This window comes from Myotis nattereri, assembly GCF_964212035.1.
Source record: "Myotis nattereri genome assembly, chromosome: 4".
Classification (NCBI taxonomy): Eukaryota; Metazoa; Chordata; class Mammalia; order Chiroptera; family Vespertilionidae; genus Myotis; species Myotis nattereri.
The window spans coordinates 52,607,894-52,635,863 of record NC_138079.1 but is presented as its reverse complement, the minus strand read 5'-3'; the positions used below and the strand labels follow the sequence as shown (position 1 = coordinate 52,635,863).

The 27,970-nt window shown below is 40.6% G+C and overlaps 1 long non-coding RNA gene across 1 annotated transcript in view; it reads left to right on the top strand.

Moving 5' to 3' along the window:
- Positions 1-27,970, top strand: part of LOC308517530 — a 594,900-nt gene that overhangs the window by 135,909 nt on the left and 431,021 nt on the right. Inside the window, exon 9 of the long non-coding RNA XR_013995843.1 lies at positions 26,066-26,152. This is a non-coding gene — a long non-coding RNA (uncharacterized lncRNA). The remainder of the gene's footprint in view (positions 1-26,065; positions 26,153-27,970) is intronic.

The following is a 27,970-nucleotide window of genomic DNA, read 5'->3' as shown; positions in this document are numbered from 1 at the left end:
TCCAATTCAATTTGGAATCTTGTGGCTCCGCTGCTTGAGAAGGGGTCACTGTAGGAGAACCCCTCATGGTAGTCATGGGAAATGAATCAAATTCTTGGCTTTTGAGTTCTGGAAAGATCCAGGCATACAATGAGATGATTTGGAAGAACAGTAAGGATCCTTCCTCATCTTGTAATGTGTGCTGGTGAGGAAGGGCCCCTGAATACAAGAGGATCAGGCTGAAGCTGGAGGGATGTTGGTAGGCCCTGAGGAGGGGCTTCTTGAATTGAACCCTAGCGCGGGTGACAGCCATTGGTAGAATACCAGGTTGTTTTGGAGAGCCAAGAACAAGACGGTGCCCTTTTCCAGGAAGAGTTTAGAAAAGGAGCAAGAGTCTACCCCCCACCCACCCCATGACAGGGAGAAAGGAGAGGACCTTTTCCTCCTAACATGGACTTCTATAGAGACCCTAAGCATCCCAGCCTGGCTTGGAGATCCACCGAATGTTTTTCTAATCACAGAAAGCTGCTAGACCTGCCCACAGGACCAGGGCACCTGAAAAGAGCTGTGCAGCCAAGATGAGGAAGGGAAGGCGTGGTGACCCCTATGAGAGCCAAGTCCAGGCAGGCAGACGATGCTCACCGTGTGCTGGTGTGGAGAGAAGCTGGTGCCTGGAGATCAGAAATCTCCCTTACCTCACTCACTACATCCTGGCATAATAGAAGACTCTTGGATTCGGACACAGGACCCAGACAAGCGTCAATAAGGGAACTCTGCATTGACTGATGGTAAGCTTTGCCACTTGGTGAAATAAGGATTTGAAATAGAAATTAAGCTCTATCCTTTGCTTAGAAGTTTTATTTTTTTAATTTTATTTATTTATTTATATGTATTTTTTTGCTTAGAAGTTTTATAAAATTCATTAATGCAGAAAGAAAACACAAAATGACTAAATTTAGGCCAAATCAAATCAGTGGGAAAACCAAGCCTCTAAACACAGGCAGTCCTCACTTTGCATGGTTCAGATGTGCAAGAATTTCAGTTACCACAGTTTAGTTAGATAACACCAGTTCCCCAACAACATGGTTCAAATCTCAGTTACTGCGGTCTGTTAACCATGAGTAATTTCTAAAATACAGACTTTGCTGCTAGCTTTTAGTACACAAAGCGTGACGTAAAAAACAGATGCACTCATGATCAGTGACCAATCACATCATTTTATTCAATGCCTGTCGGTGATTGCTCACTGTGCATCTGTTATTCAGTTCATGCACAGAAAGCAAAGTGCATGGTGGTGGTGTCTCTTTACCTCCCAGTGTTAAACCCACATGTTACAAAAATAGATAATTGAAGCAGGGAATTGGCCACAAAGATGCAGTGTAGCACAGAAAAAAAAAATCTGATAACTTTGGTAATCAAATTGTGAAGTTGATTGTGGAGAAATGGTGAATATTTCCCAGAGGAGGTGACACTGGAAAAAATAAAACGAAACAAAAGAACTCCACATTAAAGAACTCTTGGTTTAAAAGAGTTTATGGTATTTAAAAGCATAACATTAAAGAATAAAATGTTAGAAGCTGACCCAAACTTAGAAAAGATTTCTATATTAGCAACAAACCATTTGGACAATGCAGAAGAGTCAGTAAACTTCAAGGAGTAAATAGAAATTAGTTAAACTGAAGAACACAGAGAAGAAAATATAGGCGGGTGAGAACAGAGCTTGGGTGATCTACGGAAAAATATCAAGTAGTATAAGACACATTGAACTACAATTTTTAAAACAAAGGAGAAAAAGAATGAGTCAGAAAAGTTATTTGAAAGACTGAAGTTCTATTCAAAATTACATTGGAGGTCCCAGTTAATACAATAAAGCTAAAAAGAGAGAAAATAAAGGAAATGAGAAAAAGTTAAATTAAAAGGAATGAAAAACATAAAGATTAAAAAGAAACAAGTCAAATTGTTTTATTTTCAGATGCTATAATAGTGTGTACAGAAATTCTTCAGTAAATCACAAAAATTACTAGAACTAAGTGATTTTTGTAAAGTCACAGGATAGGTCAACAGAATAAATTATTTGTATTTCTATATTATAGTAACAAATAATTTGAAAATAAAATTTAAGGAAACAATAACATCAAATTCATAAAATAAGTAGAAATAAATTTAGCAAATGATGTTTAAGACTTCTGTACTAAAAACTTCAAAAACAATGCTGACAAATTAAATAAAACCTAAATAAAGCAAAATATAATTTGTTCACAAATAGAAGACTCAATATTGTTGACATGTTACTTCAGTCCAAATTGATATATAGAGTCAACACAATTCCAATAAAATTGCAATAGCCTTCCCACCTTTGGGAGAAAAAAGCTTATTCTATAATTTATATGGAACTTCAAAGTGCCTAGAAGAGAGAGAGAGAGAGAAAAAAAGCAAAGTTAGAGGAATTAAATTACCTGATTTTAAGACTTATATAAACCTATAGCAATGAAGCATAAGGATAGAGCGATATATTAATAGATTAGAGTCTACAAATAGATACAGTTGTTCATGTGGAAAAAGAATACAATAATTAATAAATAATAATACAAGAATAAATTCTGTGTTTCATGTGCTTGCAACTGTAAACCTACTTTTGCCCCACCCTGCATATGGTGAATTGATTTTTGACCATGATACCACTGCAGTTCAATGGGGGAATGGAAAATAGTTTTGGCAAATGGTACTGGAACAGATGGGTAAATGTAAGGAGAAAAAAAATCTTGACCCTTCCCTCACACTACATACAAATTAATTTGAGGTGGAGTATAAGCTTAAAGATGACAGTATAAAGCTTCTGGACTAAGAAAACCTAGAATATCATTGTGAACTTGGGACAGGCAAAGATTTCTAAGAGAGAGTGGAAAAAGGATGCCCACAAAATTTAAAAAATGATCACACAAGACATCACAAAAATTAAAAACTTCTGATAATCAAAAGCATCATTAAGAAAAGAAAGGCATGCAGTAGGCTGGAATAAGTTATTTTTAAAAAATATCTAAGCCAGGTGATTTTTATCAAGAAGAAGTAAGGAAGTCCTACATATCAATAACGCCAGCAAAGGACTAGGTCAGGTACTTCAAAAAGAAGACAGGTAGATGGCCAGTATACACTTGAAAATGGGCTCATTGAAACTAATCTATGGTGAGATTTAAAATCAGAACAGTAGCTATTTTGGGGTTGCGGGGACTGACTAAAGGATGTATAAGGAAATTTTCTATACCTTTATTTAAAAGTTGTTGTTTATACGGTTTACATTTACTTATTGAACTAACACTTTAGGTCTGTAGATTTCATTGTGTGTAAATTTTACCTATATAAACACAATTAAAAGTGTCATTAATTTGGAGATTTCAGATTTCTTATAAATAAAAATTATTAAAATAATAGAATTTAAAGATTATTAATTATCTGGTTACTAACATCTGCCTTTATCTTATTATAAAGTTTCCCTGTCAAATTTAATCTTTGTGGTTTAGTTTGAGAGATAAGTGGAGAATATTTTCACTCAAAATGGGATGCTGGTTTCAAATTGTGAATTAAAAACTGAGATAAAATAAAATCTAAGTTCTGGATTAAAAAATTGGAATTTATTTGAAACATTTATAAAATGTGTGAAAAAAAATCCCAAACATTTTAACTAAATGAGCCTTCCTGCCCACGAGCACTGTGAAGGGGGTGAGGTGAAGTCATAGAAGTCGTCACCCAGAAATGCTTACAAGCTTAGAGCAGCTGTTTTAAAGTAAGCATCCTTCTTCCTCCCCATCCCTAAACTTCCGGTCTATTAGACTCAGCAACTTATTCAAAGGCCCAGGGACTTTGTGTATGTCAGTAATGATTCTGTTTCGCCCATGTTTATATTTGATTGCATGCAGAAAGGGATCCAAAGAAGGTGGGATAGTTTTGTGAGCACCATAAAGTGGACTCAGTCTCTTTGGGTGCAAAGAACAGGACGGGTGGGGGGCAGTTATAAAATCTGTCCTGTTGCTTAACTCAGGCTAGGGAAGAAGGCTGGGGAGGTAGTGGGGAGGCCAAGAAAATCAACTACTGTATAATATTTTCACTACTGAGTATAAACCAGTGCTTCTAAGACTCTACACGATCTGGCCATCTCTTATCTCTCTGACCTCTTCTTCTACTCTCTCTGCCTCAGCCACATTGGCCTACTGTGATTCCTCGACAGGCCAGGTTTGTTCTTATCTCTGGACCTCCGCAGGGCTCACTCTTTCACCGATTTCAAGTCTTTGCTCAAATGCTATCTACTCAGCAAGGCCTTCCCTGACCTCTGTCATTAAAATGGATCATCTCCCCTTCACCGAGTTCTCCTTATTCTTTCACATAGCACTATCACTGTCTCATATTTTATATTGTTTACTTATTTATTTTGTTTTTTGTTTGTCTTCCTGTACTAGAATACAAGGGTAAGCACTACTCCAGTGCCTAGAACAGTGCCTGACACAAAGTAGGTAACAGTAGTTGTTAAATGATGGTGTGGATAAATATAGAGGTAATAGAGCCTATAAGACTATAGGGTATTAATTCAGACTATCTGGGTTTGAAAGCTGACTCTGCTAGTTTCTGGTTGTGTGAACTTGAGCAAATCACATAACCTCTCTGTGCCTAAGTAGAATAAGTACCTATCTCATATGATTATTGTGAGCATTTAATGAGTTAGTACCATAAGACATTATGAATAGTGCCCATCACCTTTAAGTGCTCAAACAAATATCAGTTATTGCAGATATTCATTTATCTATGGATAACTTTTATTGTTCAGGCATTCTTCAAGGTCCTGAGAATTTAAAACTAGAACTCTAGCCTTCAAAGAATTTTTAATTGAATTTTTATACAGTTCTTTTTCCCCAGAAAGCCTTTTTACACTATACCTATTGAACTTCAACTTATTCTTGAAGACCCAGCTCACATGTGACCTCCTTGGCGAGGCCACCCATCTCTACAGATGGAGTAAGCTCTATTGGTTACAGATGCAAAGCACTCAATTATTCATTTGCTTGTTCTACAAGCATTTATTGTACAAGTCATCAGGGGCCAGATTAGGTGCTGGGATATGGAAGAAACTAAGACAGGGGTTTTGACTTAGAGGGGCATGTAGACTGTTCGTGGAGACATATGCAGAAATAAGGGCATATTGTGCCATGTGTTCACGAGTAGGTTGAGTGCCTATTTGTTTATGTTTTTGTCTCATCCCTGGACTGTGAGCCCCTATAGCCACAACCTCCACATTTCAGTTACTTTTTGTATCACAAATCCTTCTGCAGTGCTTGTTTGGCACATGGCATGTATTTAAACATGTTTTTTTGAAATGGTTGACATAACTGGGAGAAATGAGAAATGCATAACAATGAGTCAAGTAAAAGATGATGATGATATTAACAGCTAATACTGAGTACTTACTATGGATCAATTATCATTCTAAGAACTCCACATATTTTATTTTAATTTAATCTATATAACAACAGAAATAGCAAGGTATTATCATTCATAGTCAGTGAATGAGGAAGTGGGCTCAGAGAACTAAGCACCTTGTCTGGGGATAGAGCCTGATTATAACTCAGCACTGTTTGCTTCCCAAGACTATTTTGACTAGCACTCTGTACATTTGTTCAGCCTCACACAGGAGTGAGATGTTGCCTGGTATCACTCTGGAAATCTTTTGTGATCAGCTACTCCTATCTGAGACTTTGGTATTTCTCCTGCTATTTTTCTTTCTCCAAACTCTTCACACACAGTTATGGACATAAACGTTGTGGACCAATGGCTCCAGGGAGTTGTGTTTCAATTAGCAAAGTTGAAGCCAGTGTGGTCAGCTCTCTGGATTCTGACATACCTCCTTTCTCCTCTTTCTTTTTTTTTCAGTGTAGTTTAAAATGTGCTGATAGAGAATTGGACTGCTGACGGTAGCACCAACCTACCCATCAAAAGGAAGGAGGCAGTGGGGAACAGTTAGGAAGAACATAAAGATATTCCTTTCCATTTTTTAAAAGCCTTTACTGGTGGAGAGAGAGCTAGAAAGATAGAAGAGGGTCCAAGGAGGCCTTGCAATTCATGACTTTAAAAGGTACTTAGTGTGGAATAAGAAGTTATTTTTCTTTTTTGGCTTCTCTAAATAAGAATAGACAAAAAAAAAAAAAGAATAGACAGATCATCTTAGGAAACAAAGGAGGATTCTATTTCAGCATCTGATGCAGTGGAACACTTGGAAATTGTTATATGCTCTGATCTGTTTCAATGAGTATCTATTTACTTAGAACTTTTGAGGGGACATAAAATCATGTAGTTTCAACATTCATAATTAGGTAAAATCCCTATTTTTTTCCTGTCATATCAGGTAGGCATGATGACAACCTGCCTACATTTATGTGCGCAGACTTTCTCAAGAACACTATGACTGTAAGATGCTAGCACACTTTGTTAGGATGGCTGTCTGCCTGAGGAGTCAGTATACACAGAGCAAAACAAGCATCTTCAAGGATTTTTAGGAAAAACATCAGCTAGTTCTGTTAAATTGGTCCAGAACAGAAGCAGCAGCACATGACACTTCAAGCAACCTCAGGAACAGGTTTACTTTGGGGCAAATGCTCCATCATCTTAGTTTAGATGACTGACTTCTTCAGCCCTGACATGGATGAGAAAGGTCAATCAATTTAACCATATTCCAAAAGTCAGCTTAAAAATTGTGTTTTTCCTCAATAAAATATGTGTCAATATTAGCAGAATTACTGTAAAAGGACAAATGTGATAACATTAAATGAAATAGCAAAGATGTCTGATAGTAAAATTAGAGTTATGCATGGGAGAAGTTAAAGCAATTCTGACATAATAACTATTAGAACATCAGGACTGCTATTAACTTAGGATTGATATTATTGTATTGATACTTTACTTTTCTTATAACAAATCTTGGTAAATTAAGTTCCTTGAATTTTCTATATTCCACATTAAGCAATTTATGTGGTGTCTGTGTTCAGAGGTCATTATGCTTTTACCATTTTTATATTTTTGGGTATATTAGTAATTATGTTCTTAAATATTGGGTGTAAAAGTCTAATTTAAAAAAGTTTTTATTAAATCCAGTTGGTGACATAGTTTTAGTTAAACTCTGACTTTGACTATGATTATGAAATTCCCATGATCCTTTCTCCCAATACTCCATTGATAATATTACTATATTGCTTACCATTTTTGTCATTCTTGGAGCAGAACTATTTTATTATTAACTAGAGGCCCGGTGCATGAAATTCATGCATTGGGGGGGGGGGAGGGGTGGTTCTCTCAGCCCGGCCTGCGCCCTCTCGCAGTCCGGAACCCCTTGGGGTATGTCCGCCTGTTGGCAGTCAGACATCCCTCTAGCAGTCCGGACCCCTCACTCCTTACCACCCGCCTGCTCGCTGCTCCTTAGCACTGCTGTGGAGGTGGGAGAGGCTCCCGCTGCTCTCGCCAGTCATGAGCCCAGCTCTGGCTGAGCGGCGCTCCCCCTGTGGGAGCACACTGACCACCAGGGGGAAGCTCCTGCTTTGAGCGTCTGCCCCCTGGTGGTCAGTGCGCATCATAGTGACCAGTCGTTCCAGTCATTTCACCATAACGGTCACTTAGGCTTTTATTATATAGATTATTATACTAGAAGATAAGCAGCATGATAATAGGAAAGGATATATGATGTTTTTTTAAATGTCAGAACAGGCATTCAGTAATAATCACTGGTAATCAAAGTCATTATACTAACATTTATTGACTACTATATCTTAGGCACAACATTTTTTTTTTTGCTTTTTTTTTTAATACATTATTTAATTCTCACAAAAACTGAAGGTTACAAAGTTTAGGTACCCTGTCCAAGTTCAGGCAGCCAGCACGTGATAAACTGAAGGCCTGCTGGCTCTTTCTCTGGGTTTTGTGGAAGCTGTTCTCTTTCCCTTGTTCTGCAATATTTTCCCACCGCTTTTGTTCAGCCTCACACAGGAGTGAGCTCTGCAGATTGGACCTTGTTAGTGGACTGGCCTGGGCCCTTGCTCCTTTCCGGGAGGGGGTCTGATCTCCTTTTTGACTCTCGGGCTGTGGAGGTGGACGAATGGGCGCTGAGCCTTCCTCCTCCAAACAAGTGCTCAGCAGTGCGCCTCCGATCCCTCATGTTCTCTCTTCCTCCTGCCCCTCCTGCGGCTTGTTTGTGTGCTGAGCACATGCCTTCAAAGCAATGCGATCTTTTCTGGGCTCTCATCAGTATTGTCTTTGGATTGAAAGAAGATGCTATATTGCAGCTGGTTGGCAAATACCATTAGAATTGGGAGTCTCTTTGACTTTGCATTTTTAATGCTATTAACAACAATGTACTGGAGTGACTTAGGAAATGTTTATAACTTGGCCCAGACAACAGCCTACTTACTCAGCAATATTTTAAAATTAGATTAAAATTCACAGCCTTTTCTCTTTTGTCCCTGCTCTTTGCCCTGTGAACCAAACCAAATCAAACTAAACCGATCAAACTTTGCAAAATAGACCAGGTTCGGATTTTGAATGTAGAATGTTTTGAAGCAAAGGAAAAAACTTACTTGTTCAGTTTGAGTGCATTTGTTTATGGGCACCAGATTCCAATGCCACTAGTTGGAATGTGAGCTTTCATGCATGTTTATTTACTTGGTTGCCAGAGCACTACATGTAGAATGTGGAGAGACCACTTAGGGTAACATGACTCAGGACACTGTTGTAGCTTCTTGTCTTTTGTCTCAGTACATGAGAAACACCTTCATCTCAAGACACTGTCCTCTAGCTGTTAAATATATTGTATTAGTGATACATAAATATTAGGAACAAATATCAAAATGTGTTGTGAAACTACTCATTCACTTCAACACACTATCCAGTAAGGAATGGTAAAGGTTTTAATCTGTTTGATATAATCATTATAGGTAAAAGCACTCCATCCCCCATTAAAAACAAATGGACATGATTCTGCCTCCTCAATTTTCATTTTTTAATTTTAAAATAGAAAACATTTAATATTAGGTAGATTTTTTGTTTAATATATTTTTCTCCAGCTTGGGTGAAACTGCCAAGCATACTTCTTTCTGGATTGCCCCTGAAGAATAAAAAGTGATTGGATAATACACTTATTCTGTAAATTGAGAAACACGTCTCCGCTGGGCAAATACTGCTGGCTCAGCAGCCCCTCCCTTCATCTAATCACCTTTTCACTCACAAGAGAAAAAAGAAGTCTGGATTCTTCATACCTCATACAGACTTTCTGAAAGTGATATGAACACAGAGCCTGCTGCCAGAGGGAGCAAGACTCACCAGTCCTATTGCCACAGTCGTGGCTTTCCTGGAATGCGGGCTGGGGATGAACATGATTGACAGAGCCAGACCTAAGCTGGTGTGAAGGCCAAGGGCTCGGGGACGATGAAACACCTTTGGCGATGCGCCCAATGGAAACACAGAACGGCATGAGTATGGTTTCATGCCAAAGATTTTTGGGAATGGGTCCAAAAACATCTTCTGTAAGAGGAAATGAAAGAGGAAATAACTTGTTATTCCAAAGGGGTGAGAGGGCCAGGGTAAGAGTTGAAAGAAGGGTTGAAAAGAGAGAACGAGAAGTGAGCTGTGAAGGTGAGGATATTCAGAAGAGGGGAAGTGAGCAATTGGAGCTGGAGATTTTAATAAGCTCACAAAGATAAGGAGGAAGTAGGGACTGTTTAGAAGGTAAATACACCATAATGGAAAGGGCAGCCTTGCCAAGAATAACAACATCAAGATAATTAAAGGAAAGGGCTAACATAAATGTGAGGAAAAAGAGAGAACACTGAACAGGTCTTAAATATAAGAACATTCCAAGTCAGCATTTCATAACTGACAACATTAACAGGAAAAGGAAAGAATGGTATTCTGCAGCCACACACGTGGCTGTCCCACCCTGTGATACGATATCACTCAGTTTTCTGTTGACTCAGCTACAGGCGATGCGTTGGGTGGGGTGAAATTATAACCTCGATTGTTTATCTCTTTGGGTTCAGAATGTTTTGTAGATTTGTCAGAAGGCCATGACACCAGGGTGCTTTAAGTTTCCGGAGTTGTATTGTTTTTCAGTGTTATCGTTGGTAATTTAGTAGACTATAAACCCAAGTCAGATACCTCCTTTACACATAAGATTTTCTTGAGCTCCACAACCTTCTTTCTAGAATAAAATTGTTCAGAAGATTGGATATATAAACAGGGAGTTATAAAAGCCAAAGACAGCCCTAACCGGTTTGGCTCAGTGGATAGAGCGTCAGCCTGCGGAGTCAAGGGTCCCAGGTTCGGTTCCGGTCAGGGGCACGTACCTTAGTTGAGGGCACGTCCCTAGTCGGGAGTGTGCAGGAGGCAGCTGATCGATATTTCTGGCTCTCTATCCCTCTCCCTCCTCTCTGTAAAAAATCAATAAAATGTATTAAAAAAATAAAAGCCAAAGACAAATAGAAATAACATGCACTTCAAGTACAGAGATTCAAATTAGATTTTTAAAGTTTGGTTAGATGAAAGCAACTTTGGGGATGTTTACTCTCTAATATTTTTTTTTAAAGAAGAACATTGGCCTTAGAGTCATTCTTAGTGCATTTGAGGGGGGCATTTATATACTTGATAGTTACTCTTGATATGTGTAGCTTTTGAACTATGACCTCAGAGAATTAAAAACCCCCTTTTCCAACACACTTCAAAAATATAGGCTAGCCCTCAATGATTTATGATACTGGAATAGTTTGTTTAAGAAATGGGAATAGCTGGGAATTTTGGATCTGGGGAGAGCCTGCGAAACGAAACCTCTTAAATTGTTACCACAATCTGGGAGCAGAGGCTAAGGCAGAGTGAAATAACAGATGTGCAGTATAACCCAGAATGCCCCCAGGAGAGGTCAAGTTTGAACTGAATATTCTTGCCTACATGCTTCCTTCTGTCTTTATCTTAGAAAAGATTGCTTTTTCTCAATCAAGGCAGGTGACTCATTTGTTATTGAGCATTATCCCCAATTTCAGCAGCTATATGATTTCCTTGCACATGGGTGGTAGTGGTGGCTCAATATTTGTTTGATATATCAAATTGAAAATAGGATTTCGATGTTTTGTATGAATCAAATCTCCTTGTTCATAGTACATTTTCAAGTATGGAGAATTGTATAAGTAGTGTTTAAAATGAATTTTCACCAACAGTCTCTGGGATGCTCAGTGAGGATATAGTATATCCAAGTGGATCAGGGACCAACAGAGACAGGCTTTTATCCAGGCACATAAACCACTCTTTATGACAACTCAGACAATGCCTTTTACTTACTCCTTCAGAGGAAGGTGGACTGTAAAAGCAAGACATCTGCAGGCTTCTGTATGCTGGCCGCCTCTTTAAGACATCCAGAGACCCTCCTGAAAGAAGTACATTTTTCATTAGTTCCCCTAGGACCACCTGACAAAATTTAAGTAATTTTTTTTTTCTTTCTGAGAGCAGGTTTTTCTTGATGACATGATCTTATTGTTCATGAAAATGTCAGAAGAAGAAAAAAAACTACACATAAAACCATTTCTTCCTTTTCCTTCAGAGTGTGATCAGCTGCCAGGATGCATGAGGGGAAGTTTGTGGGAATGGCAATTATCTAATAACAGCATTTTAAATACATCCTTATTTTATGGGTTGTGTTTGGAAACCACTTCCTTACACTGCAGGTTTTATTAGTACTTACAAATAAGCTGGAAGTTCCCTGCTTCTTGGGCAAATAAAAAGTGTAATCTTAACTTAGTCTGATTACCTTTTTATTGTATGTAATATTTGAAATTATTATCTTAATTTCATTTGATTAAAAAACACATAAAACCATTCTCCGCAGCACATGCGAATCTCCTCTTGGACTCCCATTTGGAGGAGAACGAACAATCCTCTCTCACAGGCCGAGAGGCTGCTCTGGGGTGGGGTAAACAACTAGCCAGTGCTCTAGAAGGTCCTGTTCTGTGGTCCAGAAATGAAAAGAGGATTGGGAACTTGATTTCTGCCTTCTTCTCTCGGAGAGGGCTTGATAACTTACTTGCCTTCTACGTCTCAGAAAGGAGAACACCGTTGCAATAGTTTCCTGTGGCTGCTGTAGCAAATTACCACAGACTTAGTGACTTAAAACAATACAAAGAGATTCCCTTGGCATTCTGGTGTCAGAAATCTGAAGTCAGTTTTGCTGGGCTAACGTCAAGGTGTCTGCAGGTCCATGCTCTAGGGGAGAATACGTTTCCTTGCCTTTTCTGGCTTCTGGAGTTGCATTCCTTGGCTCCTGGCCCTTTTCTCCATCTTCAAAGATAGCATCCCTCCCCCCCGCCCCCCCCCCCCCCCCGGCCCCTTCCTTTTTCTCTGCTTCTCTCTGCTTCCGTTATTGGGCTTCCTTCTCCTCTGTGAGTGGTTCTCCCCTGCCTTCTTATTATGACACCTGTGATTGCAGTTTGGGCTCATCTGGATAATCCACGATAGCTCCCATCTCTGGATCCTTAATTTGAGGACATTCGCAAAGTCCCCTTTTTTCTATATAAAGTAACAAGTTTCAGGGATTAGAATTTGGATATTTTGGGTGCCCCCGTTCAGCCTACCGCAACAATCCTTCAGCCTTTCCTGAGAATGGTAGAGTCTGAGTTGCGTTTTATCTAGAGGGGGCTCCTCACTTTTTTTTTTTTTGCTTCTGAAAAATTTACAATATAAAAACAATCATTTCAGTGGGAGGAACAGGGAATATCTGAGTCATGAAAACATAGTTGTTTCACTTGTAAGAATTTAGGAAGTAAAGGTGTTTTTATAGTTAGAAGTGAATTGTCATGATAACTAAAAAGATCAGCTTTGAGGCATGAAAGCATCTTTATTTTACAAATGAGGAAACAGGGGCACAGTGAGATTACATACCTGGCCTATACTAGTAATACACAAGGAGTAAGTGATGAAACTTGGAGTCAAACTCAATGCCTGTGTTTTGCCTAACAAACCAGAATAAAGGGTGGAGGGTGAGGCTAGGGGCTAAGGTCATAAGAGATGAACATATATAGGTATGGGCAATAGGGTTGGCTTCTAAAGCCAGAGTCATAATCTCATAGAGTTAGAAGGTGACTGGACTTTCTAGATTTCCTGGGTTGGTACCTTTCAATCTGGTATGTTGGACACCTAGGATCCAACCTAGGTTAGTTTTTTGTTATCACTATTACAAATAGCAGTCAGCCAAAAGCAGAACTTTGGAACTCAAGGCTTGTGCCTGCTAAAAGAGAGATAGAAGTCAGGCGAGGGCCTGACAGCCCATCCATTCTCTCCTGCTCCAGATCTTGTTCCATCACTTATTTTCTTCTTGAATCACCAATACTTCATTCTCTCTTGGTCTCTTGTGATGAGTCTGCAAACTTGTTTTAAATCTTCTTCCGTCTTGAATTTTCTTTTCTTTTGGCATGACCTCCTCCTCATGCTAGTACTCAATTTCCCTCCTTCAATTTACCACCAAATTTCTTGAAAGTAATTTAGTCTCGCCAAGTTCACGTCCTGTGTGCTCCCTTCTCTCTCCTCTCCTTACACTACAGGCTCTACTCCATGAGAACTGCTCTCAGAGCTCAACAGTGTCTTCCTAGTTGCCAAGTCTGTTGGCCTATTTTCAGTTTTATTCTCAGTGACCTTTCTGCAGTATTTGAGAATGTTGATTTCCCTCTATTTTTTTTTTTTGAAATCCCCAGTTCTATGTCTCTCCCTTCTGAGTCTTTTCTTCATTCCTTTTCCATTCCTTAGATGTTAGACTATAGAGGGTTTTGTCTCTGATCCTCACCTCTTATTTCTGTACACCTTCTCCCTGCATCCTCTCATCTCCTCCCATTGTTGCAGCTACCATGAATGTGAGGAAGACTTCCGAACCCAAACCTGCAGCCTGACCTCTCTCCTGAGTTCAAGGGCTTTACTTCCAGCAGCTTCCCTGATATCTCCCTCTGGATATGACCTACAGAACTGCAAACTCATGATCGGAAAGGAGGACTTGGTGTCTTCTAGGTTTATGTTGTCTATTTCATTATTCGTCATGTTTTATTTGGATGCCACCTACATGATGTAGCAAATCAAGAACTGTGGAGTCATCTACTTTCTTTCTTTTCACATCTAATTAGTCATTAAATTCTGTGTCGTTGGCATCCCCATTAACACTCCCTTAACCTAGGTCTTTATTCTCTCTGTCTTGATTATAATCGTCTTGTAACTTGTCTCTCTGTCCCCAGTCCTCTTCGGTGTCCTCTAGTAATCCACAATCAATTCACTGTCAGGAATATCTACTGCCCATCGCAAAGTCTTCCCACACTTTCCAGACCCAGCTGGAATGTCGAGCCCTTTTCTGGCCGCATCTCCCAGTGGATTGAACATATTCAAGCGCTTTGTCTTGGTATTTTCAGAGCCTGGCGCAGGTCCTGGGTCCCAGGAGGTGCTCGTGAATGTCTACTGGATGCATTGCAGGTGTTACGACCAGATGAGTGAGGGGCGAATCAATGACGTTATGGCAAGATGACTTTTAAAATGAAAGAGACTTTTCTGCATCAGATTTTCTTCTTTTCCAGTTTCAGTTTAGACTGCAGGGCTCATTGACTCAGACCATTCCTTTCAATGCTTCAGCGAGGAAAGAGACTTTTGTTGAAAAATTAAATTAGGAGTCCCTAATGAATGTCTTTGTTTCTTGGCCTGGGGTTAAACTTTCACCCATTTGTTCCCAAATAAAATTTTCAGAAAGCCTTACTCATATTTGTTAATTGCAAATGATATTTGTAGTTGGCCTGTCAGTAATTCACAGGTGATTTGGCTTTGTTTATATCTATGACATGCATTCATAGGTAGGGAACTTCCAAAGCATTTCTTAATACGGCCAAGGTCCTCTATCAGAAATCTCATGTTCATTATAAAAAAAGGAGGCAGTTATCAAGAAGCAAGGAAAGTAACATTTACTGAGTCCAAAATACTTGGCAAGCATTCTCCTAAGTACTTTCACAAACATCTCACATCTCAAAACTCTGCCTGGAAGGTAGGATAAAACTGAGATGTGCACCCAGGGCCTCTGCCTTCAAGTTGATCTTCTCTAAATATTTAGTCATATTTATATATAGACTAGTCTGGGCATTGTCTGTGGGAAGAGCTGAGAAGGAGGCTATTTTTCAGGCTCAGTCTCTTCTTTATTGTTCATGGCAATTCAGCTCTGGCTGCAAAAAGCAAAGCAAAACCCTGCATTACTTAGACCTTTCCTCCTTTGCAGGCAATTTATGCTCAGTTATAACTCAAGAGCACCTCTTGCGGATCTCACTCCATCTTCCCATTACCTAATTAGAACACAGATGAAACTAGTGCCTCAGAGACCCACCCAAAATAGCAAAATGAACGTTTGTCCCTTAACAGTCCAGTATATAAGTAGTCCCGGGCTGGTATGGTATCTCCATGGAATGAGGGATTCAGCTCCCTATAGCCTGTTGCTATGCCATCCCTAGAGCAGGATTTTCATATTTATGGTCCAAGATGGCTCCCTACATGTCGAATTCCATGCAGTGGGAAGGAGAAAAGGGACAGGTGGAAGGAGAGGCCACTCATGTCTCTCTACGGACATGATTTGGATGCTGGAGTATCATTTCTGCTCTGACACAAACCTAGGCAGCTGACCACATGGAACTGCAGGCTTCCCAGCCGAGGCTCCAGAAAGGAGGGGGTATGGTTTTATTTTTATTTTTATTTTATTTATTTATTTTTTTAATATTTTTTATTGATTAAGATATTACATATGTGTACCCTCTACCCCCCCTCTCCCCGCTCACCCCCTCATCCCCCCCGTTGTCCGTGTCCATTGGTTAGGCCTATATGCTTGCATATAAGTCCTTTGGTTGATCTTTCCCCCTTGCCCCCACCCTCCCCTACCTTCCCTCCAAGGCCCGACAGTCCAATCAATGCCTCTCCGTCTCTGGATCAGTCCTTGTTCATCAGTTTATGTTGTTCATTATATTCCACAAATAAGTGAGATCTTGTGGTATTTATCCGCTCTCCAGTTCCATCCATGCTGTGGCAAATGGTAAGAGTTCCTTTTTCTTCTTCCTCTTCTTAAAGAATACCTTTCAGCATTTCATATAATGCTGGTTTGGTGGTGATGAACTCCTTTAGCTTTTTCTTATCCGTGAAGCTCTTTATCCGACCTTCCATTCTGAATGATAGCTTTGCTGGATAAAGTAATCTTGGTTGCAGGTTCTTGCTATTCATCTCTTTGAATATTTCTTGCCACTCTCTTCTGGCCTGCATGGTTTCTGTTGAGAAATCAGCTGACAGTCGGATGGGTACTCCCTTGTAGGTAACTGACTGTCTTTCTCTTGCTGCTTTTAAGATTCTCTCTTTATCTTTTGCTCTTGGCATTTTAATTATGATGTGTCTTGGTGTGGTCCTCTTTGGATTCCTTTTGTTTGGGGTTCTCTGCGCTTCCTGGACTTGTAAGTCCATTTCTTTCACCAGGTGGGGGAAGTTTTCTGTCATTATTTCTTCAAAAAGGTTTTCAATATCTTGCCCTCTCTCTCCTTCTGGTACCCCTATAATTCTGATGTTGGTACGCTTGAAGTTGTCCCAGAGGTTCCTTACACTATCTTCATATTTTTTGAATCTCTTTTCTTTTTTCTTTTTCGGTTTGGTATTTTTTGTTTCTTTGCATTTCAAATCTTTGACTTGATTCTTGGGATCCTTTTGTCTGCTGTTGGATCTCTGTAAAGTATTCTTTATTTCAGTCAGTGTATGCATAATTTCTAATTGGTCCTTTTTCATGACCTCCATGGTCTCACCATACTCCTTGAGGGATTCATTAAATTTATCGGCGGTTTCCATAAAATTCTTGACAAACCTTATAAACGTGGCCTTGAACTCTACATCCAGTCGTCTGGCCTCCTCCGTTTCTGCCAATTGTGACCTGTTTCTTTGTCTCCGCATTTTGGCTGCTTCCCTGTGTTGATAGAGTGGCCTGCACGCCAGGTGTCCTGTAGGGCCCAGTGGCTCAGCCTCCCCAGTTACCTGGGGTGGACACTCTTGGTGCACTCTTGGTGCCTCGGTTGTTGTAGGATCACTGGGAGGAATTGACCTCCAGGCCAATTGGCTGTGGGAAGCAGCTGTGTCTGAAGTGGGAGAATGGTGAGGGGGTATGGTTTTAGATATCAACTATTCCCTGGCTAGGATTATCAAATAATGTATTTCAACTGAATGTGATACTCTTCATGGAAGAGGTTCTGTACCTATGTTTCTCCTCTGGTTATATTTTTAGAGAGTTCCAAATGTCAGGGAGATTGTTCTTTTAGGATTGGAACCTCTGGCACTGCCCTGGTGGCCTGTCCTTCTGGCCGGCTTGTAAGTAGTATGCCTCCATCTCACAGATGAGGTCAGAGAGCATTAATAAGATGAGGGTGGTTTATTTTTCTCTGAGTTTTTTCCTGGTTCTCCTTTATCTTCAAAACTTAGTAGAGGATTTTAGCCGTCTAAAAGAAGTGCTCAGACTCTGAGTTTAAAGAGCTCCCAGAGTCTCACACTTAATATGGCATTTACATGCAATGACTAGTTTCTTGTGTGTTCTTATGGGAGAAATTTCTAGAAGCTAATAAAAATTAGAACATTCTTTCTGTTACCACTGATTAATCTTAAATGCTTAAAAATTATTTTTGTTCGCATTTAGTCTCAGCCAGTTCCCTGTCTTCCTTTTTTCCATATCAATGCCTGTAGAAAAGTACTTTGTTTGGTGGATCTCAAGTGGTTGTGGGGTGAAGTAATTGAAGAAACAACTTGTAACTATAGGAGCTGTCAATTCCTGGGGACCTGTCACCCTGCCTGGCAGCTCTGCTCAGAAGGAGAGGCCCTAAGACCAGACTCCAAAGAAGCCAGTGTGGTCAAGTTCTTCAAAGGCAGGGGAAAGAGTCTTTGTTCATTGTTCCTCTCTTTGTCCCAGCTCTTTGCTTCTTTCTTTCCCCTCTTCATCTTTTCTGGGAGGACTTTCTTTCTTTCTTTTTTAAAGGCTATTTACTATCACTTTATTGATTCACTGATTTTTCATAAGTGGTTTACTGGCTCCTTTTCACTTTTTTTAATTTTAATTTTTATTTATTTATTGATTAAGTTATTACATATGTGTCCTTATCCCCACGTTACCCCCTTCACCCCACTCATGCCCTCACCCCCCTGGTGTCTGTGTCCATTGGTTAGGCCTATGTGCCTGCATATAAGTCCTTTGGTTGATCTCCGGGAGGACTCTCTTAAGTTTGGATTTTCTGAACCATATGAGACGGCATTTATTTATTTATTTATTTATTTATTTATTTGTTTATTTATTTAGATAATCCTAACATGTGGACATTGTTCCCATTGATTTCTTTCTTTCTTTTTTTTTTTTTTTTTTTTTTTTTTTAGAAAGAGTGGAAGGAGGAAGGATGGGGGTGGGGCGCAAAGATAGAGAGAGGGAGAGAGAGAGAAACATCAATGTGAGAGAGACATATTGCTTGGTTGCACCCCGACCAGGGCTGGAGATCAAACCTGCAACCCAGGTACATGCCTTTGACTGGGAATCAAACCCAAGACTCTTCAGTGTGAGGGCTGAGGCTCTAACCACCGAGCATACTGGCTAGAGATGAAACAGCTTTTTTATGTGCTAGCACTATTCTAAGAGCTTTCCCTCTCTTAACCATTCAGTCTTCACCTATAAAATAAGAACTATTAGTACTCCCATTTTATAGGACAGGATATTGAGGCACAGAGAGGTTAAGAAACTTGTCTGTTTTACAATTGGCAAGTGGCAGAACCAGGATTCAAAACTGTAATTATCCCCATTCTATTTATTAAGGAAGTTGTGGCTACTCAAGCTTAAGTAACTTGTCTATGGCTGGACAGGGAGTGAAATTGGGGTTCAAGTCCACGTCTCTGTCTCTAGAACTCCATCTCTTCTTATCCACCACGCTTAGTAGGAAATAAGGCCTTTACAAGACTATGAGCCCCTAATGGGGGTATTGGGCTCCTTCTGTGTGGCCTGTAGTTCTCCTAGAAGCCTCCCCATGCCCCACCCCAGGTCGGAAACACTGTTTTAATCTCAGCATAGCATAAAGGCAGCTGTTACACATATGCTGCAACATAAGGCACTTCAGAAGTACTACCTATATTTCATGTCCTTGTTCAATCTCCACTCTCCCATTCACCTGCCAGCATAAGGAGTGCGGTTTTCTTTTGCAAGAGGATAATCTTTTGCATCAGAAAACTAAGAGGTTCATATATCCTGCCTGGATGGGAACGTTTTTCAGCTTCAGAGCCTATAAAAATATTGTGGCATGAATGGTTCAGCTGAAACAACAGAATGCTGGTAAAATGAGTCTGCAAAATGCACTTGAAATATTAGTCATCAACATGGTATAAAACGGCACTTCTCCCTCAGAGGGAGGTCTGTGCCTGTGAGCTGAGTACACTTTCGCCTCCAGGAACAGGCGGGGATTGCAGGTTTATGCTTTGCAAACTCTTAGCTGCTCAAACCCATGTACTAATATGAAAATTGAGGACTAGGGAATGCATCTCATTCCTCCAGGGCCCTTGATATTTTGTCAAAGGTGATAGAAAACACAGACGTGTCACCTCTTCCTGTAAAGACATTGGACTCTGCATATGTAAAATAAATTTATATATAAATTATTATATAAACATGTATATACATACTTATCTATTATATATAAATACATAATAAACTTTTATATTATATATTATACAATTATATATCATATATGATACATAAAATTATATATCATAATATTTAATGTAATATAGACTTCATATATAATGTATTTTATCTACATTTCATATAAATATATATCATGTATTCTATATATACATATATAAGCCAGTGATACAAAGGTTTGTTTTTCAATTATTCTGGAAAGAAATGTTCTCTGACTACTCTTTGTTTCAATATAAACATTAAAACTAAAAATGTAAAAAAAAGAGGAGAAATACAAAAAAAGATATTAAAACTTGCTGAGGGCATTAGTTTGGGTGTCTTGTGGAGAAGTGCATTTGGGGAGGATGTAGCTTTCATTAAAATGATGATTAAATTCCTCCCCCCCCTAAAATATACTTGAGGGTTTCTGCAGAATTTTAGCTTAAGTTGCCAAAGATTTTTATAATTAGAGAGATTCCTCATCCTAATATATTTAGGCAATAACTTCAAATTTTCCACATGCATTTTGAAGGGGAGATTTGGTTTTCTATGCAGGCACTCTGATCCACCGTGAGCTGTCCTCCCTTGCCTTTCAGGAGAGTCACTGTGGGATGCCTGGGTGGGCAAGGTGCAGAGTCATGAGGATACAGGATGCATCTCCTCCAGCCACCGCTGGCGCCTCTGCACTCCCAGTGGCAGCTCAGGGCCCTGTCAGCTGGCCCGCAGCACAGCCTGACTCATTTTTATAATCATGGATTCCGAGAGCTTAAGTGAGCTGATGGCGCTGGTTCCCCAAATGCTTTCTAAGCACAGGGGTTGATGCTCCGCTTTAATTAGTAAGTAGCCTCATTGATCCTCAGACTGCCGCACGTGTAGTGCACTGGTGGGTACACACATCATTTAAAAGGGCCCCTTTGCAAGAGTCACTTGTCAGCACAGCACATTTCTCAGATGCTGGCAGGTCGGCCATTCGTCAAGGCACCGGCATTTGGTGACTGCTGGCAATGGATTTCCGTGTTTGCTTTATGAAGATTTTCATTCAAAGACTTTGAAGAACTTTGGCAGCACTTAAGGGAAGGCAGCTCAGTGTGTGACATGAGCGGCAGAGCAGCAGCCCAGCCCTCGGCCCCCTCTGTCCCTCCCAGGCCGGGGTTCCTGAAATTCCAAGACACCTGCTCAGTCTGTCTGAGCAAGGAGCCATCCTGTCCCACCTATCCTGGTGGGCCTGGCAGTATTTCAGCAGTCCTGGGCTGAGTGAGGCTTGCCAGAGTTGCATCGTGAAGGATATTCCCATAGAGGTCTTAGAGGATCTGAGGCCAAAATGATACCCAACACCCAGAGGCTTTTCAAGATTCTGATCTAAGATCTGATGGCTAAAAGTCAGCCCTGCGGCATTCTCTCTGCTGCCTCGCAATGCAAGCCTGGTCTTGTGAAATGAGCACGGGACTGGGAGTCATCAGGAAGGAGTCTGTGCTTGCTGTGCACCTACCTGGGTGGGTGACCTTGGTCACGTCCCTCCCAGGGTAGCTGTAAGACGCAGCAGAGGGAGGCATGGTTCTGTGCAAGTGGGAGCAGAGGCTGGGGCAGGCAGATTTGCACACATCCAGCAGCAGCGCCAGCAGGAGCCAGTTAGCCATGCTGTCCCGCTCCCAGGGAGCACAGGGAGGGACTCGCAGGGGCACGGCGAGCAGGAGAGATGTCCTGGAGTGTGACAAATGAAAAATTTGTTAACGACATCTGCTTTTACCAGTCAGACATTTAAGTGGGTCTCTTTTATGGAGCATTTTCAATTTTTATATCACCTAAGAGACTTTTGCATTTCTTATCATTCTTCTGCACATTAAACATGAATTATAGTCTCATCCATTTTAGAAAAGAATTTGGGGGGAATTTGTAAAACAGACAAAGGCCACATGTGCCCTGAGACAGTCCAATAACCTGAGAGAGTTTCTTCTCTTGATTGATATACTAGTACTGGTGACTGAGGAAAAGAAATTGGATGTCGAAATTTTAGTGCTTGATATCATTCATAAATATTTACACCGTCTCCCCCACCATTTCGTATGCTCTTAATTTTTTTTGGGGGGGGGGGTGGAGTCATGTGCAGAGAAATAAGCAAATAGTGGTGGGCTCACCTTCTGAGCCCAGAGTGCCCAGGCACCTGTGTGATGTGTCCCAGAATCAGAGCTCCCACTTAGCCATGCCTTTGGTCCAGGCTCAGGGCTAACCAGTTGGCATGTCCTACGTCATTTCATTCTTACAACCGTCCAGGGAGGGGGCACTGCTCTGTCTTCTGCGTTTTCAGGTGGATGCTCGAGGGGGGTTGAGGAATGTGCCAAGGTGGAGGGACATGAAGCCAGGCATTCCGGTCCAAAGTCCTAGCCTTCTACCGTGTGCTTGCTGTCCTGCTGCCTGGAATCCGGGCTGGCCTCGGCCTTTGCTCTGGTTTTATCACATGGGCTCAAGGCTGACGTCTCCGCAGGCTCCGTAAACCCTCCTACTAGGCCTAAGTTTCCTGAGAAGAGAGTCCAGGTTTGGGTAAGGGCACTAATTTTATACTTGCTGGCTGATTGCATGGAGTTGCATGGTGTGGCCTCTCTGCCCGCCTCACTCCGGGAAGAATGTGAGGAGAGCAGCTCTTCTCCAGAGTCCTCAGCACTAACGGGGCTGTGGGTGCTCCGTTGGCCCGTCAGAGCTCCAGGCTCCAGAACCTGGTCCGCACACAGCTCATGCGGACAGGGAAAGGAGGACAGTCTTTATTCTGGATTGATTTCAGTTGGGATATGGTTGCCGGAGGCACCTGCAGCCAGTGCCGAAACCACTTCTGGAGTCTTCCTCTCCCCACAGCGAGACATCTCACAGCCTCCACCACTTAGAGCGGTGGAGATGGAGCCAGGCTGAGGGTCTGACCCACAGAGCAGTGGAAGGTCCGGGAAGCTTTGCTGCAGAAAGAGAGGCTTCCATCTGTGTTACTAATATTGTAATTTGTCTGCTCTTTTCTGAACGAGAACATTAATTTATGGAATATTTCACTCCACAAAGTTCATTTTTCCTGGTATTCCATGGCATGTTTGAAATACGGGACAAAGCACCTTTATCACAGTTACTTTAATATCTGTTGAGCATCTACTGTAATTAAAGGGCTTTTCTCTTTAAACCACTTTGAGGGAATTCAAAAAGAATAAATGGTATGAGGTGGAGGAGGTTAGTAATTTCTCCAGTTGCCAGTTCTTTGAATTGATTTAAAATAGTTAGGAATAAAAAAAGGAGACATATGTAATACTCTTTGTAATACTTTAAGTAATAAAATAAAATTAAAAAAGCAAACGAAGAAAAAAAATAAAATAGGAATATGCTTAGCATCCGTCAACTAGCTGTATGCACGAGCGTGCACACACACACACATGCACGCATGCACGCACACCATGCAGATTCACTGTTTTTCAGGAAGGATTTCGTTTTACAAACTCTGGGAAGTCAAGAGCAACATCAAAGAAAAACATTCCTTGACTGAGTTCTTCTGAGTTGGCCTTAACCACATGTCATTCAGTAATGAGTGACTCAACTTACTCTGGGTCAAAGTGGAAATATAAATGACATCAGTTGAGAAATTTCTCCACTTTAGGAGTGTTTTGAATTATGAGGAATACTTTATTTTACCTAATAACTGCAGGTTTATTTGAATTTGAATCAGTTGCCAAGTAAATATTTAAAGTTGAATAGTTGGAGCCAAGGAAATTCATAATTCCTGAATAGTAATGCTGCTTTTTTTCCTCCTCTTCATGTCTTGAGAACACAGAGATTGCTTGGGAAATAAGAAAGGAAAAACACAATTCAAAATGGAATAAAATGTTTGTTTATAGATTGAACACTGTGACCTACACCCATGTCACGTGTGATGTTATAATTTTTACACAGGAAAGAAAACACTGTAATTTCAGTTCTGCCCATCCATGTTTCCTTCTCGGGCTATGATTGTGTCATTAGTGCTCAGATTATTGTGACTTCTGGGAGATAGAAAGGAATTAATAACCAATTATCAATCACTTGTAATAGGAACTGACACCTATGAAATGTGAAGGATGAGAAATGAGCAAATTATTGGGAAAAGGAGGAAGGAGGGCTGTGATAACTGTTTTGGTGTTAAACCTTGAATGAAACAAATGCTTAGGCCTAACTTTTGGCTGTCTCTCTGCTATACTTCTTCAGGGAGGAGGAGAGATGTTTAGGTCAAAGTTGGTCATGGGAGGGGGGCTTGTGGTTTCCGGGTCTAGTTGGAGGCCCAATTCAAACTTGAGATACAAGGTCAAGTTAGGTCAATAAGAACCAGCCTAGGCGAGCAGCCCCTGCTCTGTTGCCTTGAGTGCTTTTCATTTTGGAAGAACCAAGAACAGCTTCTCTGTGAATCATCTCTCCCAGGCTTATGAATTTCAGAACCCCCTGTACTTTCTATTGCTTTCCAAACATGGACTTGTTTCAGGCTTCCCTGCACACAGATTGCAGTGATGTGGGCAAATGATTTTGACAAGATATGCAGCTTTGAGAAAAGTATTTTAGTTTTTACAAGGACATGTTGTTGGCCTTCTTGTGGGGTGGTGGTAGGAGCTACTGTTTTAAGCACCTGAGAGGGAAAACCAGGTCTGGAGGCCCTTTGATGCCCAGATAGTCATCTGGCATCCTTGGTGGAACTTATCCTCAGATTTGTAACCAACAGATGGTTATTTTCTGTTTGGGCTGTAGAAAAAGATTAAAAAATACAGGTATTGTTCAAGGTTTTTCACTCATACCTCTTACACTTAAGTTCCAAAAACATTTTCAAAATGCCTTTGGTGTGCAAAGTGCTGTAGAAGGACGAGGAGGGAATTGAAGATCGTCACTCTGTCTTTGAGTAGCTACCTTCTAAATTGAAACTGAAAGCTCGTGAAAGTGGATATAAATGGTTATGAAACAGCAGAGAAAGGACAAATGAATATATTAGTAAAGGAGGGGGCAGGCAGGATACTCTGTCTTTCCTACTCAGATATTCAAAGGGGCCATGTTCTACAGTAAACTCCTTTTTTTTTTTTTTTTAAAAAGGGTTTCTACACCTATTAATTCTCTTCACCCTCATCTGTTTAATCTTGTTCTGATTTCATTTCCTTTTGTGTAAGGATGTGGGTCTAATCCTTAACTCTCAGCCTCTGTGTGTGTTGCCTTTAGAGCAGTGGTTCTCAACCTTTCTAATGCCACGACCCGTTAATACAGTTCCTCATGTTGTGGTTACCCTCAACCATGAAATTATTTCCATTGCTACTTCATTACTGTAATTTTGCTACTGTTATGAATCGTAATGTAAATATCTGATATGCAGGATGTATTTTCATTGTTACAAATTGAACATAATTAAAGCATGGTGATTAATCAAAAAAAATTATGTAATTATATATGTGTTTTCCGATGGTCTTAGGTGACCCCTGTGAAAGGGTCGTTCGACCCCCAAAGGGGTCGCGACCCACAGGTTGGCGACCCACAGGTTGAGAACCGCTGCTTTAGAGAGTAACTCCTTTCATCCAAGTGGGCCACTCTGGAGAAATAAATCAAACCCCTTTATAGGCGAAAAGAAAAAAAGAAAGGAGGAAAGAAAGAAAGAAAGAAAGAAAGAAAGAAAGAAAGAAAGAAAGGAAGATTTGAATTTGAATTAAGCGCTTTAAAAATAAGAAAATAATAAAATGATTTATTGTCTGCTTTTAAAATTAAGAGATTTGCTTTATAAATGAACACAGCACTTCACTGAATGCATATGACAAAGTATAAAATAAATTTCAAGACTATGTATTGGCCAGCGAAAGCATAGAGTGTGTAGGGGAAATGTTTAGATAGGTAGATGAGGAACTCAGAAAAGAGGCAGATCTAACCTTGATGTTTTTCAACTCCTCCCCCCTCCAAAAAAAGACACAAACAAATAAGTTCTGCAAAGCAAAGCAGTATATGTGGCTCTGAGATAGCACAGTGCTGTGGAACAACCACAGGTTTGTGGCCAGAGAGATGGGTTTCAGCCCCAGCTATTCTGAGTAATCCTCAGCAAGTGATGTAGCTACTTTTAGCCTTGGTTGCTTCATTTGGTTATGAACAAGCATTCAGAATGATGTGCTTAACGAATTTGGCACAAAGCAGGCCGCAAGTAAATGTTAAAACTGTCTAGCTAGACTACATTTATCAGCTTCCCTTGCAGCTAGGTGTGTTCATGTCATTAAGTTCTGAATGTGAAGGGAAGTGATTAGTGCAGTCATGTCCTCATTTGCTGAAAAAGTTATTCACCCTAAACTTGCCCTGTTTCTTATTCCTGTGGTATGGAAACAGATTTGGAGGGAACCACCTGTTGACCATGCAGATGAAGACAATGATGATGCAGCAACATCAGGATGAAAGGAATCTGGGCTGATGAAGGTATTGTGCTCAGAGCTGCTCCATCAGGTAGACTGTTAATGTCAGAGAGATTTAAACTTCTACTTAATTGTTAGAAAGAAGTTATAATAGTGACTTAGTTTTTACCTTAACTAACATAGGGGATTTCAGACATTTTTGCTGTTGGAATAGTCAACGGTTTACAGGCAGCTTCTGAAAACAGGCATTGAGGGTGTCCAGAACCAGAGTTCTGAGACACAAGAACTGGGAGACTGAGCTCTGCCTCTTCTTAAAGATCCTCTGCCTTGGCCTTCAAGCTTTATGATACAGCTTCCCCCCGCCCCCCATCCCTGTTCTGTTCTTTTCAGGTGGTTTAGTGCCAGCTCACAGTGCTGAGGTGCCCATGGGGCAAGTACATGGCAAAGTTGTGAGTGGGAGAGTCTGACCCATTGTTTAGTGGTGGCTAAAGGGACTTCAGGGGTGCATATCTCTGTGGGATTGTTAATGAGTAAGAGGGATGCCAGAGTTGGGTGTCCCTGGGGACTTACATTACTTTTGAGGATGTATCATAGCACTTGTCAAAATAATGCTAGGTAATAGTTTACTGCCTGTGATAGGCAGGATATTGACTCTCCAAAAATGTTCAGGTCCTATTAAAAGAACCTCTGAATATGTGCATTTACATAGAAAGGAATTGAGGCTGCAGGTAGAAGTAACGTTGCTAATCTGCTGACCTTAAAGTGGAGGGATAATCTGGATTATCTAGGCAGGTTCAGTGTAATCACGTGTCTCCTTGAGAGTGGAAGAGGGAATGGGAAGAGAGAACCAGAGTGGCAACAGCATGAGGAAGAACTCAAAGTTGCTGGTTTTGAAGATGGAGGAAGGGGGCCATGAGCCAAGGAAAGTGAGTGGTATCTAGGAGCTTGCTATGGTCTGAATGTGTCCCCTCAAAATTCATGTTCAAATGTGATGGTATTAGGAGGTAGGACCTTTGGTTTGTGATTAGGTCATGAGGGTGGAGCCCTTGTAAACGGGATTAGTGGCCTAATTAAAGAGATCCCACAGAGCTCCTCAGCCCCTCTGCTGTGTGAGGAAGCAAAGAGAAGTCTGTGACTCAGAAGGGAGCCCTCACCTGACTGTGTTGGCTCTCTGTTCTTGGATTTCCAGCCTTCAGAACTGTGAGGAATAAATTTCCATTTTTTTTTATAAGCTATCTAGTCTGTAGTATTTTTGTCCTAGCAGCCCAAAGGGACTAAGGCAGAGCTGGGAAAGGCAAGGAAATTATTTTTTCCCTACAATCTCCAGAAGGAACACAGTTCTGCTGACACCTTTATTTTAGTCCAGTGAGACTCATTTGGACTTCTGATTCCCAGAACTATGAGATAATCCATTTGTGTTGTTTTAAGTCACTCATTTATTTGTCATAGAAAGCAAATACATTGCTTAGTAATTAACAGAGATGATTATCAATGTTTGGTGAGAGTTCTCAGACCCAATCTGCTCAGACCCTATCTGGTAATTATCCAACAGTAAATTCTGGGAAGAGATCAGAGAAGTCCTCAAGAATGGACAGCAAGCTATAGGTGGAGACTTGAAGTAATAGCATTGCAGCTCTGATCAATTTGGTGAAACTAAAGCTGTTTTCCTGACACCCCCCACAACCAAATTTCCTCTTTATTCTTGCTGTCTAGTGTTTTTCTAGTGCAAGTGAATCACAGGCCTTTCACGGAAGGGTGTGACCTTTTTGTACACCCATTTATAAAAGTGAGGTAGATTGAGAATCACTAAAATATTATGGAAAACAAAAATCAGCACGGTTTAGGATTATTCCAGCAAAGGTTAATTCGCCGAATAACATTA